Below are 23,616 nucleotides of genomic sequence, written 5' to 3' on the forward strand. Positions count from 1 at the left end.
AACACTGCATTTGCATCAGGCCACCTCAGCTGATAAAAAGGTGCAGCAGAAATAGGTGGATGACTAAAATATGAGATGAACTAACCCCTAGAGGAGCAAAAAATTTACAATGTGGGGGCTGGTTAGAGAGGACTTCAATAAGAGGAGACAGAAAAAGGAAAATAAAATAATACATATAAAAAGAAGTAGCAAATTGAATTCTACAGTTTTAACCTTTTACATAATAAAAGACAGGAGACATCCCAATGAAATTAAAAAGCAATGCATTTAAAAATTAATAAAAAGCAAATATCTTTTATAGGAGACAGGAATATGGACAAACTGAGCTTTTTCTCTGATCCAATATGTCAGCACTGAAATTGCTATGCGATGTGACCTTTTGGGGAAGCCTTTAGCCTCTGTAACCAGGTACAGTTTTATTTTGCCACAATCTGAGACATCTGGACAGAAGCCAGCTCTGGCTCAACAGTTGGGTAGATACAGTTGCTGTGGTAGTGGTAGTTGTGGTAGAGCTATTGCTGTGAGCTGATGGTGGCTCAGTTTGTGGGGAGAACTTCTAGTGAGAGTATCATGTGAAGATTGTCATTGCAAGATCAGGGAGAATATGACAAAACACTATAAATGCTTGTTTCCGGTTTATTAAGTCAAACACGTGTCCAAGCTCCTTTAACTTTCCTTTTATGATGTTGATTCCTTATCAAGATACAGTCAGACTATAGTCAGCAAGAAACATTAGTAAAGCTAAAGGTACAGTCTTCCCTCACACATCTAGATTTTGATCCAGCTTGTTGAAGAAATGGGATTTTATTCATATTATAGAATAACTAATGTTGTAGGTAATACAATTGAAACCAACAAATGAACTTTTAATGGAATGAGCTTCTATATGTGCATGTTAGTGTGTATGCTTTTACTGATAAAAATAATTTCTTTTCATCAAAATATTTCAAGTTTTAAAGGCTAGTTTTTAACCAAGAAAAAAAAAAAGAGATGTGGACCCAATCATATTAGACTAGGTTGAACATCTTACTAAGATGATTATTTGTTTGAATCTTTGTGATCCAAATGCTCTGTAGCCAAAAACCTTCTAAGGAACACTTCAGTTAAAGCTGAACACAGATTTATAGACTCGACATGTGGCATTAAATCTCAGCCCTTAGTTAGCATACCATATCCTGATTCCCACATGCAATGAGGTGGATGGTTTACTGCTTGTATTTTAAAAAGAATATATTGCAACACATGATCCACAGCCACAGTAGGTCCTCATTAGGAAATGTACCTCCTGAAAGCAGTGAGCATCTATGCTACTGCTGAAAATGGCTTAAATTAAAATTCAGTGAAATTGGTAGTGGATTTCTCTATGCTATCATCTTGAATATTGCCCATTTTACTGGAAACTACTAGATTTCTTTTGACTACTTCCTTCTCAATACACTTTCCCTGTGGCTTAATCCAAAGGTCTTTTCACCTCTTTTAGCAGTGTACTGCTCTTTTTCTCAAGGATCAGTCACTTTTGATATATAACTGAGAAATGAATGGCTTTAGAAGGAACAAAACTCAACCAACCAGTTCTGGAAAAGCAGCAGAACTACACCACAATGACATGCATCATACTGTGAACTGATCTCCTAAACTGCAGCAACAAATGAGTATTTGGATTTTGTACTTATTTATTTCCAGTCATATGAAAAAATGCCTTAGCTTACTCTTTCTGCTGCAGTGGCCAGCTGTGAAAGAAAGTTTCATGGTCTGAGTAAGTTTTGTAGTTAAAAAGCATGATCTAGCAAAGCAAATCACACTTTGTTTTAAGAGTAATTTCATGTAGTCTGTAGATGGAGAAGAAAAGATGTTTGAGAGCTAGGTATGATGGCTTATTTGGGCAGTTTATTTGTTTCCATGAAAGTCTGCAGTCTATAATCAGACTATAAGTTTGACAAAAGACTTTTGGCTACAGAGCATTTGCTCATAATCAGTTTTATCTGTAAGGATGGTACTGTATGAGAATTTAGACTTTGCAGATTCAGCAAGGCCCTGCTGGTAAGTACATTTCAAAGCAGCACATGCATCACCTGACAAATACTCTTATTTTCTCCTGACTCTCATATTTAAAATAAACATGCAGACTGAAGTAGGAGGTTTATAAAACCAGTTGTTGTTCTTGTGAAATCAGGAAATATTAAACAGAGGTGTCAGTCATTGCAACAGATGAAATGTTTTGGTCATTACTGATTTTATAATATATTCTTTACAAAAACACATTATTTGTAGTAATAAGTATTTGTGTGTAGTAAACAATAGGGTCATGAGTTCTTAAGGAAGTGATTTGCTTTATGTTATGCTTTGAAAGTACTCCATTCTAAGGAATGATTTTTAGAACTTACTTTGTTTTTGTAAATACAGGGCAGGTAAGAAACAGAAGGGGGTTGGTTGTTTGGCTTTTATTTAAGAGACTTGACAAGCCTTTTGTTCGCTTCCCCTCTTCCCCACAGTCTGCACAAAGTCTGTCCCAATTTGTTAAAGACGAATTGTTGCCCATGGTAACTGCAGAGAATTTGTTGAAAAGAACACTTTTAGAAGACAATGGGCCCCAAATATACTGTGGCACAGCTTTAAACTTTATTAAGTCTGTCTTGGACTACCCTCTCCTCTCCCGAGTTAAGGAGTTTGTCAGCCACCATGCTGTGAGCGTGATTGATGCCCAGAACATCTGAGGGACTTTTGTGTCCACATGCTCTCCATGAGTGCATAATGTGTGAATACTCAAATAAGGTCAGCCCTTATCAGATGTAATCTAGGCCTGAAAGCAGATCAACGGTGACAGTCATACCCCGTAAGTGAGAACACAAATCATCCTTGCATGCTCTGAACACGTTATGGGATTTTTCTCCCTTATTGTTGCTGTTTTACCCTTTCCAAATGGGGTGTGTGTGTGTGTCAGAGGGGAGGGGGAGCTTTGGCAGATCTCTGGGAAAAAAAAAATTGAGACAAAACCCAGAGGTATACGTGCCTAGAATATTAGATGGGCCCCTCAGCCGGATCGCAGGGGAAAGGGGGCTGTTTGCAAGGCAGTGGCTGCCCCTCTGCAGGGCCTGGGGTGTGTGGCTCTTCTCAGGCTGCCAGGGGAGCATCCCCACAGCTGGAGTGGAGCAAAAGGGAAGAAACTTGGGCAAAAGAGGTTCAATTCACCTCTCCAGTGCCTTTTAAGAGTCTTGTCAGAGATTTCGAAGCACATCACAGCTTTTGTTGTCTGCCTGCCCCTGGATTTGAATGCCTCAATTTTTCAAGTGGAGCAAAAGCATCTTTTTACACTTTTTGACTTTGTTCTCCATGGATGGGGGCACTGTGTTTCACCACAAAGTGAATGAAAATATTAGAGAATAATGCTTTAAAGAATTAATTTATACCAACTTTCCTGGAGAAAGCAGATGTAAGCAGGTTTTATCTGAAGGAAAAGCCTTCTAAAGGGCTATTAGTTATTGTAGTTTAAGTACCAGATTGTTTTGTGTCTAGGAAAACGAAGAGATCAGCAATTAAGTGTTGTTAATTTAGACTTTCTTGATTTGTGCTTCTGCTTAGAAAAGGATTATAATAGGTAAAGAGCTTTTACAGAACACAAAATATATAGGAAAATAGCATAATTAGCAGAAAGAAATAAAAGATATGGTTGCATCATTGGCAACAGTAACATCTGTGGAAACAATGATGTCATCCTATAAGATGTGAAGATTTTTTTCCACACTTATGACAACTTGAAAAATTTCATTTTTAGAAGTATAATGTCCTTATCAGGGCAATAATTTGCAATACTTCTGCTTGCTTATACACTTTGCATAAGTAAGTGTATAATACTGATGTATTCCCCAGGACTGAGGGAAAAATCCATGAATGCTGACAGCCTGCCTACAAAACCTGTAATTATAGAACATTATTGTGTACTTCATTTATTTATTTTGCTTTGTGCTCTAATAATAACAGGAGTGTCCTGCTCCTCATTGAAAATGCACAATAAAAAAGATTGCTTAGTTGGAGTGCACACCTTGAACTTGGAAAACACCAGAGAAACAGGAGTGGGACAACTTCTCTCTTCCCTTCCATCACTGTGCTGTCACCTCTTTGCTCTGCAGAATGGGTCAGGACTATTCATATAAAGGTCTGAAACACTGCAATACCAGATAGAAGAGGAAACCTCTTGTGTCATCAAAGTCAAGACAATGGTGTCTTAAGCAATCATATTACATATTTCCTCCCCCCTCTTGTTTTAATTCCAAAAAGTGATCAAGATATGTATAAAAGTAATTTATGCTTTCTTTTTGGCCACTGTCCCAAAGAGAAATAGCACCTGATATCCGTATATCCTGTGTGGATTAGCAACAATCCACTTAATTTACAGAGATACATCTCTCTCTCTAAAAGAGTCTTCCTGCCATCCACACCCTAACAAGTGAAACAACACCCTGTTGGGCACCTATGGTTAATACTGAAAAGCAACTGATGAAAGCCAGTAATTTTAAGAGGTGCTTTATCTCAGCTCACTTTTCTATGCCAACATGCAGATCTTTGGTTTCCTTCAGGGAGACTGACTAGCTAACCATAGGCATACCAGTACACGTTGTCTTAAGTTGCCCAGTCAGGGTGCAGCTTTGCAATTGTTTTTGAGATTCTTCCCACTGTGAGTTTGTGACTAGATACAGACATGAATTAAACACTTGTTTTCTTTAGTCTGCACAAGAAACTCCTTTTCTTGATGCATTGATTCTCCTGGCATCCTAAAAGCATCTCAGTTAGATTCCCCATACTTTTAATGGCAGTCTTTCAGATTCAGACATTTGCAGCTCTGAATTCATCTAGTTCTTTAAGGTCACACAACTGAAGCTTGTGGTGTCCATCCCAAGTGTCCAAAATAGTGATAATCTTCCATCTTGCAGTCAAAAAGTTCATAGGAGTGCCAGTCTATGTTTGATGTAAGAAGAATGGCCTGCTCTGTAGTGTAAAATGAAAGATGCGTGACATGTGGCAGTTGGATGTTTAGTTTTAATATCAGAAACATTTAAAATATTGTCAGCAGACGATAAAGCATTACTCTTAGCAGTTTATTATGGGAGTTTGGGAAGGAAGGAAAAGTCTAGCATGCTTTTTGAAGACCACATGTAGGTTAAATATGAATTTTAGAACTGAGGTAATTCTTCCCATAAAAACTGATTTGTGTGCAGCAAATCCGCACTTAAGACTCATATTTGAAAATAGTTTAGACACTACTGTGTTACTTTCTTGCTATATATTCCACTGAAAACACATAAGAAAAGACTGAAAAAAAATATATTCACGTGATGATTATATTCACGTAAATGTTGTATTACATTCATGTGTATAAAAATGGATGTTGGTGTTACAATTGCACTGTAAATTGTTATAGTAATCAAGCAGGTAACAGAGTTTTAAACAAAAGGATGAAGAAAGAAAAGTATTTGCTCGTCACCAGGAAAAGAAGAGTACCACATTTGTGATAGCTGGTCAAGGTCTGGTTTATGAACACTTTGGCCAGATTACTCAGAGTCACATTAAAAGTGAATTTTATTCTGTTGTTACTACTAATTGTTGTATGACAGCTGCTAGGCAGACACTTCAAAGATTTCCATTTCGCTAAGCATCATCAAAGATGTGGATCTTCCCCAGAAAGTTTTGGGGGGATCACTTGTTTGAATCACATATCATTTGAAGCCTGGTAGTGGAATTTAGCTAGTAAGATGCCAGGCTTCCATTAGCTACAGACAGCAGTTCAGTATCAGTGCCAAACTGAACAAACATTGTCACAAGGGAGCTAATGAATCACAAACCCTACTTTTCTCATTGTTACAGATAAAAAACAATAGTGCTGTCATTAATTATGACAGTATATTGATATGGAGTTTAATTGTAACTACCTAGTTTGCCCCCGCTCAGTTTTTTTGGGGTTGGTTTTTTTTGTAGGTTTTTTTTTTCCTTCCCAGTGGTGGTTGGAAGCCTCTTTTTATTGCGGTACATCAGTTTGTCATTTTCCTGTTAATTGCTGTATTCAGTGTTTTAAGGATCTCACCTTGTTTTGTTGAAGAACATAGACCACATACTTGAGCTGCTTGATGCCGTAACAGTTGTTTAAGACACTTGTTCCCATCTTAAGGGCCAGATGTGTAGATGGTTTGAAAGCCATGTGGATGTGGCACTAGGGAATATGGTTTAGGGGTGAATATGGTGATAGTTGGTTAACTGACTTAATGATCTTAGAGGGTTTTCAACCTTAAATAACCCTGTGATTCTGTGGGTTATTTTGTGGGATTGCATCTATTGATGACTTGATAACGTAATAGTCTATAAACCCCATGCATACATGAGGTGGCTTTGTTTAATGTGCCTAGTGGAGAAGTGACACAACTGCTGTGCATGTGTTACGGTCGGCGTGAGGTTAAATCCGCATGTTCGGCTGATTCACTATAATGCAATAGGGAAATCCTCCACTGCACAAATATTGCAGCAGCTTATTTAGTACTCGAAAAATGACAGAAGCTTAGAAAGTGTTTATAACAGTTGTCCGGTGACAAGCCCGGGCAGGGTGCCCTATGTGAAGCACGCCGGGCAGGAGCGGAGCTGTCGGTTCCTCCTGGTTCCTGGCTGCTCTCAGCTACCGCTGCTGAGCGCTTTCTGCACGGGGAAGGGTCGCGGTTCCCGAGCGCGCCGCGGCTGCGGGTCTTTTTCTGGGCACAGGAAACGTTTGAAGTGCGAAAGCCGGGACGCCTCCGGCTTCCCTGCGGGGCCCGGGCTGTGCCGGGGCAGGGGCAGCCGAGGGGTGCCTCGGCCAGCAGCGGCTCCTCGTGCTGCTTCCGCCGTTCCGGTCCCTTGGTGTCCGGCCCGCGGGGGTAGCCCGGCGGGTGGCCCTGGCCCGGCTCCCTCCCGCCGGCCCGCCGCCAGCCCTGCCCTACCCTGCCCCGCCGCCGGGGGCAGGAGCCGCCACGGGCGGGGGCGCGGCGAGGAGGCGGCCGGGGCCGACGGGTGGAGCGGGGCTCGTCGCCGCGGCTCTCCCTGGGAGCTGGCGCGGTGCTGGCTGCACGCCCGAGGTGAGCGGGGAGGGAGGACGGACGGATGAACAGAGGGGGGCACCGGGGTGGGAAGGTGCCCGTGGACGGAGTGAGGGGAGAAGGATTTTAGCTCCTGACTGTCGTTGTGGTCCCGCTGAGCGCAGCGGAGCGGGTGATGCTCCGGGGGCGCACGGCGTGCGGGGACAGCCGGCGGAATGGGGCGGCGTGAGCTGCCGCTCCCGCTGCTATTCGGTGTCTGATAGCGTGACTTGGGGCTACTTGTACCGCTCAAAATACAAAGTTTTAAAGCAGCTGCGTTGTATCAAATCTACCTTTAGAAATTTTGAGCGTTTCAGGCTTTTCTGATAACTTCGTCTGGTTACTCATTTAAACAGCGAGAGGTTTTTAGTAGTAGCTATAGGCTCAAGGAACGTTGTGCTGGTTTTGTACGAAGCCTGAACTTGTTCATGCTTCAGTGTTAGCAGGAAAACATCATGGTAATTATAAGTGAAAATGCCGTATTTGCCCATCAAGACGCAAAAATTTGACATAGCTAATAAGAAAAGGGGGCACTAATTGGCAGTAAACAGGTTGCAGTAAGGCAGAATTGTAATAGCGGAATCAGTACCTTTATTCATTACAGAGACTGAAAATAAAGAGTGAGTATTAGAGGATTTGAAACATACTTACAAAAATTGCATTTGAGAACAAGTTCTGGTTGCAGCAAATAAGCAAACGTGTTTTGGGAAGTTTTTTTAGGAGTTTATGAATGTGCTTAGAATAGTGCATCATTCATATACTGATGTTCTTGGGAAGAACTAAGAAATTACTGTCATTGAAGAGTAGTTTTTCTCTTAATGTCTTTTGAAAAGTGGTAAATAATTTAATGAAATACTCCTAGATGTTTTGTTTTCATTATGAAGCAGTTAGCTAGCAAACTGAGTATCACATCTGAAAAGAGAAAAAGTATGTGCAGCAAGGAAGTTTTTTCTTTCTCCCTACAAATGAATCAGTTCTGTTAACTGAACAGGTAAACTTTCTGTGACCTCACCTACAGCCCTGCAACATCAACCATGTTTTCCTTATCCTTGAGATGATATTACTCTGGTTTCCTTAATAAGACGTGCTAGAGCTAAGGAGCTGAAGAAACAGCAGTGCCATTTGTGTAGTCCGTTTGCCCTGAAAGCTTTCATGTTTTGGGAAACGGATGCAGTGTCCATGGAAGCAGCTGGGCTTGGGAGAGCATGGTAGATGCAGAGCAGGATTCTGAGCAGCAGTTGGACTGCAGGAATCCTAAAATGTAACGGTATATGCAGTTCAGATTCGAACTTGGAATCCTTGGTCAATCATTTTCTGCTTGAATCACAAGAATACTGTACCGATGTTTTTTATCTAATGTTTGACTTCGTTTTCAGACATGACATCAGAAGTTGTGTATAAGGCATAAGAGTGAGTGTGCTGCACAGTTTGGCATGGGATGAGCTGGTCTCAAAGACTTTGGGTGATTCTGAAAAAAGTTTAAAACTATTCACTGGTGCTGTTCTTCCTAAGTGATACTTTTGTGACATGCAGGCTCTCGACAAATTGCAGTCACACCTGACTGACCAGTTCTGAATATCTTTTCAGGGACCCTCAGCATTCTGCCAGCACCCTCTACTGCCGAAGTGGGGAGTGCAGCTGGGACTGCATCAACTACCCTGAAACCAGCAGTCATAAATGTTCCTGAATCTTACTAGTTTCTCTGTTCCCTTTAAAAATTTTGACGGGCAAATGCTTTGTCACTTTTCTTTTTATACGAACCTTTGAAAAACAAGGGAGTTCTTAGATTATCCTCAGAGTTATCCATACCAAAATAATGTGTTCCCAAAGACATTGAGAATCTTGTTGCCATGACCTTCAAGGAAATCCTGTGTATTCTGATTTAGGAACATCTGGAAGGGTCTGTAGAACAAATACAGTAGGTTACTGAAAGATGTACACAGAAAACTTAGATTGTCCAGAAGAGACCAAGATTTTTCCCTCTCTGCAGAATTTCAGGCACAAAGATGAGCATGCACAAATTATGCCAAAAGACAAGATCCTCAGATACTGTGTCTTATCAACAGTGTAATTACAAGTGTCAGTAGGAGATTCTCAGTAGAGTAATTTGAAACCAGCTGCTTATGAGTTCACGGGTTGCATTTGAAATACATTCCCAACTTCCTGGCAATTGGGAAATCTTCTTTTGATTTTTGACCAATTGTACAAATTTTTTTTTTAGGAAATGTGACTAGAGGCTTGTTCATCACAGGGTTTTTTCCCCTCATATGGACTGTGAATTTCTTGTTGCCAACACTGCTCAGAGGGTGAGAGGCTTGTGCTGGGAAATCTTTGCCAGGGAGTGCCCAGACAGGTTCCCACAGGTGCCTTCAGCAGCTCCATGTCCTTCTCTGAAATACTGAACATAAGACAGAAGCCACTCCAAAATCTTGTGGTAAATGCAGAAAAGCAAAGTGATAGCAATTGAAGCTGAGTACTTTAGGATAATTTTAGGAGCTAAATCTGTAGAAAAAAACTTCTAAAGCTATGCATTGTATACTTGCATTCTTTATGTAATATTTCCTTTTAAGTTACATCGCTGTAACACTTTGCTTACTCCTAACCTTTGGGTTATGGGTCAGTTTCAAGGCCAGAAATCGTTGCAAAGAGAGACCTTAAAATCAAATTAAGAGGTCTTTTAAGTAATTCAGTCCATGCCTCAGGCTGAAATCAAAACTTTCTAAAGCTATATTAATGTTACCTTAAATTTGCTTAGTAGATGAATCTATTCTTTCCCTTCAAAGCTTCTGTTTCCATGTAGGATGCTCACAGTGAGGATATGAATGACTAGCCTGTGGAGTTTGCCAATTGCCTGTGCCTACACCTGTGGACATCCTGATGGTTCCACATGGTCACTAATATCTGAAGTAGTTATATCATTCATGTAATGGATGATTTGCACTAGATGTCAAGAGTTTAGTCGGTCCTTCTGACATGCTTTTTTTTGACTTCCCTTTGGTGATGAGGACACCACAGGTTTCCAGGCAGTTGGTTCCAGTGTGTCCCTATTCTCTCCTCTAGAAGAATGAGTCCTAAGTGTACTCTGATCATCTTTGTGCCACTTCAAGCCAAAATTCTATTTGTCCAATCCTGAGTGCATCCAATTACTTTTGCTGAACTTTGCTGTGCATTTTTCAATCTCTATGTTCCTTAAAATGCAGAACTCAGACCTGAGTATTTCTTTATATTTGTCCAATTGATTTTGTGCATGCATTATATTACACTGGCTGGATATTGTATTATACTGTCTGAATATCACCCCAGCCTCTTTCAAACATTTCTGCAACTTCTTAAGGACATTTTTGAGTGCTAGCCAGTTCGCGCACAATCTTACTTGTCCATAAGGCCTATGTTTTGTCCCAGAAGGAATTGGATAGTTTTGACATGGTTTTCTTGTGACCAATGTTGGGTATTGCTCATATCTGTCTGTTTGTTGGAGTATTTTTGGCAGAATTTAATCTTGTCTAAAACTGAGATCAAAGCATAAGGAAGAAAGGCAGAGCAATTCAGTCAGACTGTACTGCAGGTCTTGTGTTCAGGCTTTTGGACTGAGCACTATTTTCTACTTCTATCTTGTGTTGCAAACTTGCAGAGGATAATTTTCCAGGCTGAGATTCACACTTCAGGAGGTTCTTTCTGAAGAAAATGTCCAAAACTAAAGTCAGAAAAAGTAATGTTTGTCTGAAGACTGAAGTATTAAAAAATGTAAGCCAAAAGCTAATTTGACTGGACTGCTAGAAAAAATGTTTACTTGAGTGATGATGCAACCTAGAGGGTTGTACTGTAAAGGAAATGGGTGACAAAAAGCTCTTCTTACCAAAAGCGCTTCTTTGTTTTGAAAACTGTCTTTTATCCAATAAGCTGAGCAAAGTTCACCTCAAAAATAGAAAAAAAAGAAGAAAATAAAAAAAAAGTTGCATAAGAGGTTGAGCTTTGGAGCAAAATGATAGTTTTGGCACAAATCCTCTGCATCTGGAACTGCATAACTATATCAGTCCTATATGTGGAATGAAGTGTAAGCCTTAGCTTACTGTAAAAATGGAGCTTTACCAAAAAGCTGAGATTTTCGTACCTGTCTTACCCATGTGAGATAGAGAGAGAATATTGATTTGGAAGATATTTTTCATCTTCATATACTACCATTGTTACCATCACAAGTGGAGCTACAAATGAGGATTTTTTGAATAGGCACTGACTGTGTCGCAGCCTTGTCCTAAAGTGATATGTGGAAATCACAGCTGAGTCTTTCTGAATGAAAGAGTGTAGCATTTGTGAAAAATGTAGGGGAGAAAGTAGCAGAAAACTGGGCAGGAGCCAGTTGTATCTTCGAGGAGGAGTATAATGCTTATACTGATGTGCTTGCTGTCTGTTGGTGTACCCCAGCCTCATGCTGTGGAGTGACATATCAGCCTTCACAATTAATGGATCCAAAGCCACAGGGACTTTGAGTAGAGGTAATGGTTAATTATCGTTGCAATATGGTGAATATTTAAACCTGATGTAACAGAATTATTTGGTATAATTATTTGTCATGCAGTTCACTGCTCAAGGGATTTAGCAGGCAACACTCTTTTGTGGTTTCATCTGAAAAAAATCATGTTCACCTGCTGGTCTAGTTGTTGTCTGGAGAAATGCCAGGCTTTCACCTTCACCTCTGATAATTGCTACTCCCCGATGCAATGTAACACTCAGAGGCTTACAGCTAAAAATTATGGGAATTAGGAGATAGGACCTGGCAATGTTCGATTTGCGGAACTTCGAAGGATGATTCAGGAAGTCTGAGGAGAGTTAACCTTTGGGATGTGTTACTTTAGAGGTAGCTGTGTGGTGTAGTTGTACAGTGTGCACTTAAATTAATAAGTTTTGAACTGTAAACTGATCCTAGTTACCATCCGGCAAAATCCACTGAAAGTCTGAACCCAGCTGTTAAATGCATAACCATGTCTGTGTTCAAGAGTCTTAGACTGCAGCTGTTCTGTGGCATCCCCAGCTATTCATCTCTCACTCTTAATCAGCAATAAAAGGAGCTTGTGGCGAGCATCACAGATGCTTGAAATCTGATCTCTTCAGCATCATACCTGGAGGGAAGATAGCAATACTAGAGTCTTTCCTTCTTTCATTCCCCCCTTCCTTGTTTTTCTAGGGGTTGTGGTTCAACTCGGGACATATGACGCGTACTTTATGCCACTTGTTCTGAACTGGAGTTTATTACCCATCTTCTCCTGTCTGGCCTTGACAAAGATACTGAGTTTAAAGGCCTGACTTGTTTTGCAGTTTGGCAAACACTTGTGTGATTTCTGAGTGCCTGTTGTTCCAGATTCGTAACTAGAAAGAAGAAAACTTAATTGGACTGAAACTAGATGTGCTATATGTTAGCCAGAGTAACCATGAAGCGTTTACTAAGCAGGTTACTTCAGAGACCTGTATGATTTTAAACTTAAATGGTCCTTTTGAGCCTGATAGTACTACTCTCTTCCTTGAGTACTTCACAGAAGTGGAGGCTTAACTCCCTTGAAAAATGAACAAGCCTAGTGTGTCAATTTAGTTATCCAGACCAAGAAGTCTTGTCTTTTTACTAACTTCTGTTTCCAGCTCTACTACTTGTTAGTGTTTGACACTGCAAACTGACTGTAGGGGACATATTTTCTAAGACTACTGATTGTTATGATGTCTGTCTGTGGAGTTACTGTGATATTTCAATAGTACTGATCTTCTATCAGCAGATTTTTGGACTGTTGCTTCAGACACAGCGTATTCTTGTAAATACAAGTCAAAATGTGCACACTAAGCAAGTGTATTGTTCTTCCTCTTCTCAAATGTGGCTTTGCATTAGCTTGCCAGCACAAAAGGTACTCGAGCCTTAGTATATAAACATTCCATGAAAAGGAAATGGGATATTCGTCGCTCTTTTGAAGGAAAGTTTGAGAAATGTCACTTGCTGGGCTTCTTCAAATAAACCCCTGATCTCCTTTGAGACAGCTCTGCTGTCCTGGCTCATCCGGTGGCCCTGTAATGCACTCAGGAGGTGTTCAAGGAGCACAGGGGTGATGGGAAGTGTTAGATTTGTCTCCATGCCTGCTTTGCTGAAGTTTAATGGCCGTTTGGTTTCTGTTTCAAAAGCATTCACTGAGCTACACAGAGAGGTGCAGCCCCTTTATTATTAATCCACAGTATAAATACTTAACTTTTGTACTTGTTTTGCTTTGCTAAGAAGATCGCATCTGTGTGTATTAAGTCATGGTTCTGTATTTGAATGGATATTTGTATCAAGCAGAATTTTGAAGTAATTAAATGCTAAATAATGACAAAGATTAATTCCTAAAAAATTCTTCTGGAATTCTCAATTACCCAGAAGAGAGAGAAGAGCATCTTGAAAGGGAGTGCTACCCTTTCCAAGGCAGTGGCCTGCAGAGGGATGAAATGTAGGAATGGCTAGGAAAGGAAAACCTGATCATGTTCTGTAGTAGAGGTTATCCTAGTGATAACAGATCTACTGAGATGCACAAGACCTGGACCCTGGAGAGAGGGAGCTTCAGCTGACTTTGAAGATTTTATGTAAGACATTTATCATTGGAAGAATGGAGCTATTTGGTGTTTACATGGCTTCATTTAATTGTAAATTATGTTGATTAATTTATGCTTTCTGTTCTCTTTTACCACATTCACTTTTTTCTTCACTGCTCTTTTGAGGAAGCCAGTAGGAGTATGAAGTTTGGTGAAAAAATAGCCTGAAGATGTCTCAGAATGCATTCATTTGCTTAAGTGTCTGATAGCATTCCCTTAAATGTGGAAGAAGGCAGGTTTGATTGTTCCAACAGTGTTTGGTGGCCAGTACACAATATCATTACACAGAATGTGTATGTCATTTGAGCTTTTTCCGATCCTTCAAAATACTAAACTTTTGTTGGATAAGGAGTGAAACTTGCTCATGAGCAAACATGCTCATTGGAGCATGTTTTTTATAACTGTTTGATACAGTGGTGTCAGAGGCAGTATTTGTGGTCCCTGTTTCTGGAATGAGTGTTCTGAAAAAAACTAAGCAGTCTGCATGAAAGGTAAGTGACTGGGGAGCTCCATGAATGCCACCACTATAACCTCACTTAATCTGAATGAGTGACAAACGTGGTTTCCTGTCTTTGTTTGAAAAAAATGTTTTTCAGGCTTACTGACATGCATCCTGCAAATTTAATTTTCATAAATATTTCATCTCTTTCTTATGCTCAATTTAATCTATCAAAGCCACACACTGCAGGAGACATCTGGGATCGTGCTTAGGCATCTGGATTTCATTTGCAGGAGGTTCCTAGCAAATTTCTCTTTCTTCCCAAATGCAGATTGTCTTGGTGACTGTGCAGTAGCACTAGGAAAATCGGTATCAGTGATGCAGCTTCAGAAACAAATTGGCTTAGTTTCTGCTTTTACCTGGGTTAGGTACCATCTAAGGCTTTTGATGGGAGCCTTTGTTTTGTGTCTGGTCAGCCTAAGCAATAAAAGAACTTTTTTTCTAACTGTGGCAACTTGGATACAGAGTGAACCTTTTACAGCAGCCAGCTAGATTTTCCTTTAGCAGAAAAAAGCACAGAAATCCTAACCTGAAATGTAATGATTAACAATCTAATTTTACACTGACATATGTTGTGATCAAGCAACATATATATTCAATAAATTAATTATTAATTCAGTGCCTCTTCTAAAATCTGAATGCATATTGATTAGGTCAATGTGACATTATACTAAACTCTTTTCTATTGTGACTGATTAACAAGTGAAAACTCAGTATTTTGTTTCAAGTTGTTAAATATATTCTGTTTGAATAAGGGCTGCTGAGTAGATTTTGATGAATGAGTGATAGCTGCCTGTGGGAAGTCACCAGCTGAAAATACAGCTACAGATGAAGAAATAACATTGCCACCTTCTGAATCTGTCATTACCAACTTTAGTTTTGCAAATAAATTTAGATTTGGGGAGCATTCTTTCAGGTCAGTTTTCAAAGAGCTGGAACATTTCATAAACTTTATTATTTTTTTAAATGTCATTTTCTGTATGTTCTCGTGGCAGTTGAATTGTTAATAGCTGCCTGAAGATGTACTTTATTTATTAGTTTTGTTGCCTCATAAATTGGAAAATAAATATATATCAAAAGTCATCAGTAAAAAGAGGGAAGGAAGGTAGAAAATTGTCTGCAGAAATTGTGGCTTTTATAAAATTTTATAACTGATTCTGTCCAGCTCAGTTGTTATTAACATTTCTTCCTTTAAAAAAGAAGGGGAGATAAAAATTCCAGCTGTAACTCTAATGGAGAAAATTTGAGAAGTTTTTTAATGTAAATAGGGATGGCACAGCTGCAGTAGGCATTTTAACTGGACAGTGGGGATTAACTGCCTAGGCAGAGTCTTGTTCATGTGGGAAAATTGGGGCATGGAATTGCTGCTCTATAGGAAATAGAGATGCTGGTATGTGTAATGGTTCCTCCTTGGTAGTGGCTGTATGAAATGTACAGCAATTCACATTTCTCCTAGATTATTTTTTCCGTGCTAACCCAGATACAGGAGTGTGATGATGTTCTGACATTTTTATTGGTCAATTGCCTTTAAAACATTGTCCTCCAAAATGTTTGTGGTTGATCCAGTATCTTTAATAGCAGATAGCTGACACTATCCTTGTGGATGGTTATTAACAGTACTGTGTAGTGGTTTGGTTTTTGAGGAGTTTCAACCCAGCAGTCTTAGGCTGACTGCTCTTTGTGGCAGAGGGAGCTGTTATGCTTTATACAACCTGAGAAGGATTCAGTCTCAAATATCTGCCTTCATGGTCCTTTGTTAATTTTTTTTAAACACTATAGTGTAACTTCTATATAAATCCCTCAGAAATTCTTCTTTGGGGCAAAAAAAAGCCATAGGCACTTGCCAGGTTTGTGGACATGTGTTTCAGTCATGTATATGTTTTGTTGAATAACAAAATAGTACTACCAAAGAAAAGCAAACTAAATCTCATAAAGAAATAAAATGGAATGCCACTAAGTTATGGAAGTGCATAAACTGCCTGGGCAATTGTTTATGTAAAAATCTAACTTTTTTAACAAAGCTTCTTTCCCTTAGAACATGTTTGTGCAGTAAGGTAGCATCCTGCCGCCAAAAATGTGTTAAACTAAGCCTAATGGTACAGCCCTACTTTTGTAAAACATATCTTAAGGTTATTTTGGGCAACAGAGAGAAATAAAGCCTAGCTGATGTAAAAATAAAGAGAAAATAAATTATATCTCTAAAACGCATTGTTCTTAATAGGTGAAAAAGCTCTTGTTTTTCTGCAAGTTCTGTAAACAACGTGTTTGCAGAGTCCTCTGCATGTTTAGAGAGCAAGGAGGGAACGGCATCTGTAGCTTCTCAACTGTGGGCGCCAGCACCCACTGAGAACAAACACAACCTGTGTGTTTTCATGTCCTGGCACTAAGATGACATTGCTGCTTCTGGGAAGAACATTTGTGCTTTTGGTGAGCAGTTCTTAGGTGGGGGTTACATTGCAGAAGGCCTGCAGCCCTGCTGTGGGCATACTCGAAAGTGGAGGGCAAATAGCAAAAATGAGAATTAAAGGAAAAATTCCTGTGAATGGTGCACTGCTCTCGCTTCTCTCCAAGCAATACATTTCTACTAGTGGGGAAACAACTTCCACACTTGGATTGAAGAGCTAGAGGAGCACTTTGGTCCTGTGATTAGGTTTAACCTATCTGACATCAAAACGATTTTTTTCAGGGCTAAGTTAAGGTGGTGGTGTAAATCTTTATTATATTTTTATGTAGATCTAAAAGAAGGGTAGAAATCTGTGTTTCTGAAAGTGTTAGCTAAAATGATACGATTTTTCTTACTTTATGACAGCATTAACGATTTTTATATTTTCAGGGTTTATTGGCATACTAGTTCTTCTATTTATACAATAAATAGACAGTATTAGGGGAAAAATAAGCAATAAGTAGCATGAAAAATAGCCATTAAACCCAGCACTGCAACCATTTAGTATAACCACATCACCCCTCTGCTGCAGTTTCTCTTGTCTGTTTAATGTTTTTGTGGTAGTAACTGACCCCTAACCAAAGGAAATAATACAGCTTAATTTTCTGAAAATTTTTGTATTCAGTTCACTAAAGATCTTTTAAAGAGATAAAGCTTTATAGTATAATCCCATGTAAATGTTCGTCTGATTTGTGAATCCAGTTCTTCAGTTGAACCAAGTTGGGCTCGTTTCAGTAGGAGTTAGGCACAGATTTTATGAATCTGGTCTGCTCTCTTGTTTCACATTCTCTCCTGCAAAATGGGAATAATACAGTCTGACTCCATAGAGCTGTTTTATGAGTGAAATTAATTGGGAGTAGTTATCTCCGCTGGTGACAAAGGAATTAGTCGTAGATACATCTATAACAATAACAGAATGCTGCTTTTCCGGATACTGGACCAAATGGATTTCAAAATCTGAATGGTCCTATGGCAGCCCACTTAGGCTATAAGATACTGACAAGTTGCATGCCCATTGTTTTTATTGTGGTAGTTTAATCTAAAATAATGGAGGATAAATTTCTCTAGGCACAGTGTTTGTCATTCATTCATTTGGCTGATTCTCAGTCAGGATCTTCGTTTGTGAAGGCATCCATGTTCTGGCCTCCTTGCAAGAACCATAGGAAGGATTGTGGCAGAAGATTATCCCCCAACCTTAGTACTCCAAAACCGAATCTCTTAATCTGGTCTCCTGCCTAATCTGGACCAAAGAATTTAACAAAGTGCTTAATGTGCCGAGTGCAATGCATTTTAAGAAGAGTAACATGCCATTTAGAAAGACAGTTTATGGATCTTAAATGATGTCAAGTCTGTAAACACTGCCTGTGAAGTTTCATACAGAAGCATAAACCCAGATGAAAATCCCCTTACTAGTGCTGCATTCAAAACATCTGCATTTCTGTTGCACATGCAACCTTTGTTTGACCTCTGTGCATATGCATTGCTATGCAGTCTTCAGTTCCATGATAACAGATTAGCTTTTCCATTGGACCCCTGCTTTCTTCAGAATAAAAGATGAGCAGCCCTCGCTTAATGAGACCCTATTCATTATTTTATTTTGCCTGTATTGTTCGATGTGTGACCATCACCTTATTTACCACATGCTATTCAAACCCTGCTGAGGCTGTAATTATTCATTTCCTCACATTTTTTTCCTGAGACAGCCATCATTATAGTATCATTATAGTAACTTTAGTTTTACAAATGACCATGGTTAAACAAAGGGATATCTGTCCCCCCACTTTGCAAATACAGCATTGAGGCTGAGGACGGCTCAGGCTAGAAAAAGACACCCAGGCAGTGGTTTCACATTGGGGTAAAATTTAGCATGTGAGCAACAGTGTACAACTCCTTGATGTAGATTCCTCTCTCTTCTTCTTCCTGGGACTTAGTCAGCCACACAGTGGATCACTGATGTGACTGCAAAATAACCTCACCAAAACAGAAGGAAACCAATTTTTTGGTTGGACGGTCTCGTTCAGTGGAAACATGTTCTGATATTGGCTAAAGCCTCCTGTGACATCATGCCCTCCATGTACAACGTGCTTGTTTTTGAGGCAAATTGGGCTCCATCCTTTGGCATGTGCTTATTTGAGGTAGAGTGCAGCCTTCCTGACATCAGTGATACCTGTGAGTGCTCAGTATGCTTGCTGATTAGAACTTAGGTTTTCAGGTTGAGCACATAGAGAAGTGGAGCAAAGAACTGAGCATCGCTTGAGAAAAGAATGGCTTGGATGTTTCTGCTGGCTTCACACCCAGGTAGCGCTGGGAGAATCAGGTCACAGGTCACAGCAAAGCGTGTCATGGGATTTCTTGGATATAATTCCTTTTTTACTTTTCTTTTTTAATAGTTTATTCTACTCATGGTTATTTAATTCATCTACCTTTTAAATTTCTGGGAAAAAAAAATGAAAAAGGGTTATACAGGCAACAGTAAGTATCCTTTGTTAAACAAACCTGCAGAAGTAATACTAATTCAGCCATCTCCTCAGGAGGTGAGTGGGTGGGTGAGTTGATTTTTTTTTAAATGTGCTTTTACTGTACTGTGGCTTTATGGGTTATTGTTCAGAGTTGAAAAAATTCAAGTGGAATACAGAAGTCCTTTTGTGCAGCGGACACCCTCATTGTGCCAAAGCATGATGCAGCAAGATGAACATGCATATCCACACCACAAAGCTTTTCACTTGAGCAAACAGAGTAAGTGGCACAAATAATAGGTTTCAAATCTCCTCGTGTCCAGCACCTGGAAGGGACTGGTCATTTTGCCAGAAAGGTTTTTGCACAGAGGAGCCATGAGATCGAACAAATCGAAGTGTCATTCTAAGCTATAGAGAAGCATCTAGTGACTTGTTCTCACTTGACCCAATTATCCCTAGCCCATTTGCCTCCTTATGTGAGTTTGGATAGTTCTCACCGCCCTCATTTCTCAGCTCACTTCAGGTGCTTATTGGTTTTATTGGAATGAACAACATCATCCACTGTGCTGTTGCACAGCTTGTCACAGCTTCTCACAGGCAGCAACTGAGGCTGCTGGAAAAGTCCTGCTGAGTTGTCATATTCCTTTGGAGGTGACATTGTCAGGAAATCCACTTCTGCAGAATTAGTACAACCAGAGGGGTTTACTGGCTCATTACTTGGCCAGGCTATATCAGCTCTTTGAAGGAGCAGCAACAAATGCACACGTAGTACAAACTCTTCTGGGTAAAGATTTTGTTTAAGAAAAAGTTAACAGAACTGCTTTGTGGAATGAACTCTTGTGCTTCAAATTGTATTTACTAACCTCTAATATTGAAATGTCACAGAGTCATAGATTTGGGTTGGAAGGGACTGTAAAGATCATCTAGTTCCAACTCCACCACCATGGGCAGGGACACCTTCCACTAGACCAGGTTGCTCAAAGCCCTATCCGGCCTGGCCTTCAATACTTCCAGGAATGGGGACATCCACAGCTACTCTGGGCAACTTGTTCCAGTGCCTCATCATTGCTTCCCAATATGTTTGGAAGTCTCTAGGTTTGTGTGCCACTGGTATAAAGGACTTAGGAGAAGAAAAAAAAATCAATCTATGAACACTTTGAACAATTTTTTCTTTGGACTCACATTATCAGTGTTTTAGAAGTAATGGAAATAAAATCTCATGGCAGTGTATGCATCCAAGATTGGAATATTAGTTTAAATTAACAGTATTATTTTCCTCTTTTTTTTTGGAAATATTTCAAATAGTGCTCAGTATAGCACTGGAATAGCTTAAGCAACTGCTCAGGTTACATCTGTAGCTCTCTCTGTGCCAGTCATTTCAACAGGAGGGAGGAACTCGGTGTCTCTCAGGACCAGGTTATTATTTGAATGGTTTTTTGTATCCCTATAATGTCCAGTGCCACCTGTCAGAGATTTTTTACTTTGATATATATATAGTAGAACTGTAAAGGGATGTTTCTGCTGCTGTTGACAGTCAGCTGTTGAGTGTGTTAACTGTGCTCTTCGGTGTGGGGTGGGAGTTTGCTCTTCTCTACCACTTTCATCCCTTGATTCTAAGAAAGGAATCTTTTTCTTAAACAAAACATAACCTTTTCCTGTCAGCAGCTGGAAGAGTGAGGATTAAGTTCTCTAAACAAAGCTCAATGCCCTTATCAAGTCTCTCTTTTCAGAAGGTCTTCAAAGCCACAATAATCAAAAGGCAGGTTTTAGACAAAGCATTTCTTCGAAACACCTGCTTGTGCTTCCCAAAGGATGGAGCTGAACACGGCATGCTTGCAGTATACTGTGCTCCAGCAGTGTGTCCTCTTTGGAAATTTCCCTTGAAACTTGGTGGACACAGACGATTAAAGAAATTCAAGACATTTCTACAATGTTTGAAATGCTTGGTATCTGTTTCCTTAACCCTCCCCCTTGTGAAGACATATGAAGGAATTCTTTGAAATAGCATTTTTCCTCCCTTTCTTGAAAAATTTTTTTTGCCTTTTAGAAATCCAGGCTATACATAAAACATTAATATTGTTAGTATAGAGCTGTTATTGCCTGGCAGATTCAGTCCAGCTGAGTTGACTGGTTCTGTTGTGGCTCTCTGTCTCCTTTTTTGTATGTATCCCTTGTTGGTTTGACTGTTTATCATCTTTTGCACCACACTGAAAATATTGGTTTTCATCTTCCCCAATATATTAACAATTCAGTTGCATGTGCATACATGGTAATTCTATGCTAAATGCAAAATTCTCCACCTGTGCACAAAGAACAAGCTTTGGCAAGCAAAATTTTACTGCTCTGACAACCAAAATCCCAACTGGCAGAAGCTGTTATTGACAAGAGATTCCATACATTGAATGGGGGAAGACATGGTAAATTGTATTGTTTGTTACAACTTCAGTTTGACTCATTTGAAAAATCAAACCAAAAGTAAATAGCTTTATATTTCAAAATTTTGATTAGTCTTTTGGGGGATGGGACGGAAGTATATAGATGTGTCACGTGAAAGGGAGGAGGGAGATAGAAATACAAAGATTTCTAGTCTTAACTGTATTAATATAAGTTATTAGCTATAAGCGCCCTCGGAGTAATCAAAGCTTTATGAACCCAGCACTGCCTGCTGGACTCTGGACAGAACACAGGCTGGAAAGATTTTTTACTCCCCTATGAAGACCACACTTAAGCCAGGGAGAAATTATTAGCAATAAGCGCTTCTAGGCAATCAGAGCCTTATGTTCCCAACACTTGTCTGTCGACTTAACGGACAGCCCACAGGTTAGAAGGGTTTCTGACTTCTAATATGAAGCCACACTTAAGCCAGAAAATAACTTTTCCCACAACAGCTCCCGAAATAACATTTATTAATACAAATATGTGACAGTTGTTGTGGGTTCTGCTTGCTGGTGATAACGTTTAGCTGCAGGATTGTGTTTAATTGATAATAAAATACCCCAAAAGAAAACCAGCACAAAACACATTTTACAGAGACAAACACTCTAAACTCAAGTTATAATACAGCAATGTATCCCATTTTCACAACAGACAAAAACTAGCAACAAAGAACTACTAACCAGAAGCACAGCCACCTAAAACACTTATCTAGACACTCTCTCAATAACATAGGACAATAAAATATCTTGCACACCACTCTCTGTAACACAAAACCAAAGGAAAGAACAGAACTGCTTTTTATCAACACACATGTTGTGAAAGAAACTGCACATTGAAAATAAAGGTAGCTGCAAAACAGAGCTGGTCTTATAAAGTAAGAATAGCAAAAAACAGTAACCAACATAAAGTAGCAAAGTGTGAAGCAAGTTACTGTTATTAGTATTAAGGTAGCAAAACACATTTAGTAAAGGAAATGCTTATAAAGTAAGAATCAAAGTAGCTGTTAGCATAAGATGTAAGATAGAATGTATAAAGGAAGAAAGTAAAATTAAGAAAGTAAAGTTAGAAAAAATAGAAAGCACATGGTCTTCTCACCCCTACATTGATCCAGGAGGAGGAGGAGACAGGACAAGCTGCAGCAGTTACCCTCACAGAGACACTGGCATTTTTCCCTCTCTGCTGGACTTTAAACTCCACACACTTTTTATACCTTTTTATTCTTTCATGTGGTTTTATGTGGCTAAAAGTCAATCTAGTGTGGGGGTGATGGTGAGGGAGATGCCTGAGGGGAGGTGGTTATAGAAGATATCGCAAAGGAAGGCTGTGCTGTTTCTTAACACTCCATCCTTTGTTAATCTTATCAGTTTGAAAGCATTTGTCCTCTGCCAGGAGCATCCCTGCAGGTGGCTGAGGTGTCTCCCTCAACCCATCAGACCTTATCAGGGGCCATCACTCCACAAGATGAAATTGACCATCTTCCAACATCAGCTAAAGGTGTGATGACAAATATGATACAGACTTCTTTTGCGTGAAAGTGATGTTTTCTTGCCTGCATTAAAAATAATCTCAGAGGAGATTAGGAAACATGGCTAGAGTCACAGAGCAGTTTTTAATGTTGCCTAGTTCCTCTGAAATTAAGCTATCATGACTAAAGAAACATACTGCAGTGTTCAGTGTGTAGCAGAAATAACTTTAACATAGGATTTATTTCAAGTTCTGCGTCTCCAGAGTTAAGAAAAAGCAAAATACTGTAGTCTCCTTCTTTGCAAAGCTTCAGTGTGTCTTCAAAACATTTCCCCCCTGAGTTCCTTAGCAGTTTTTCAGCTGTTGTTTTTTTGTTTGTTTTTTTTTTTTCTTTGGGTATAACAGTCTGGGACAGGGATGTTGGATCTTAAAGGTCTTTAAGGCCCCTTACAACCCAAACCAGTTTATGATTCTAGGATTCCAGACTGTCCCCAAGACTGATCCTATAACTGATCTAACCTCTTCATATTCTGATGTGAATACAATAATGGGAACAATATTGTGGAAATCTTGGAATTCCAATAATGGAATTATCTTGATAAGAACACTGTGAAGGATAGCTCT

At 39.6% G+C, this 23,616-nt stretch overlaps 1 protein-coding gene across 3 annotated transcripts in view; it reads left to right on the plus strand.

The window, feature by feature from the left end:
• BMPR1B (bone morphogenetic protein receptor type 1B) overlaps window positions 1–23,616 on the plus strand; it is a 243,653-nt gene that overhangs the window by 155,369 nt on the left and 64,668 nt on the right. Inside the window, exon 1 of one of the 3 annotated variants that reach the window (XM_071555882.1) lies at window positions 7,025–7,091. The exons of the other annotated variants lie outside the window; for them this stretch is intronic. The gene's annotated coding sequence lies outside the window, so the exon portion shown is untranslated. Of the gene's footprint in view, window positions 1–7,024; window positions 7,092–23,616 lie in introns of those variants that run through there. 3 annotated transcript variants of the gene reach the window in all.

The sequence above is a fragment of the Pithys albifrons genome, chromosome 5 (assembly GCF_047495875.1).
Source record: "Pithys albifrons albifrons isolate INPA30051 chromosome 5, PitAlb_v1, whole genome shotgun sequence".
NCBI classification, from domain to species: Eukaryota; Metazoa; Chordata; class Aves; order Passeriformes; family Thamnophilidae; genus Pithys; species Pithys albifrons.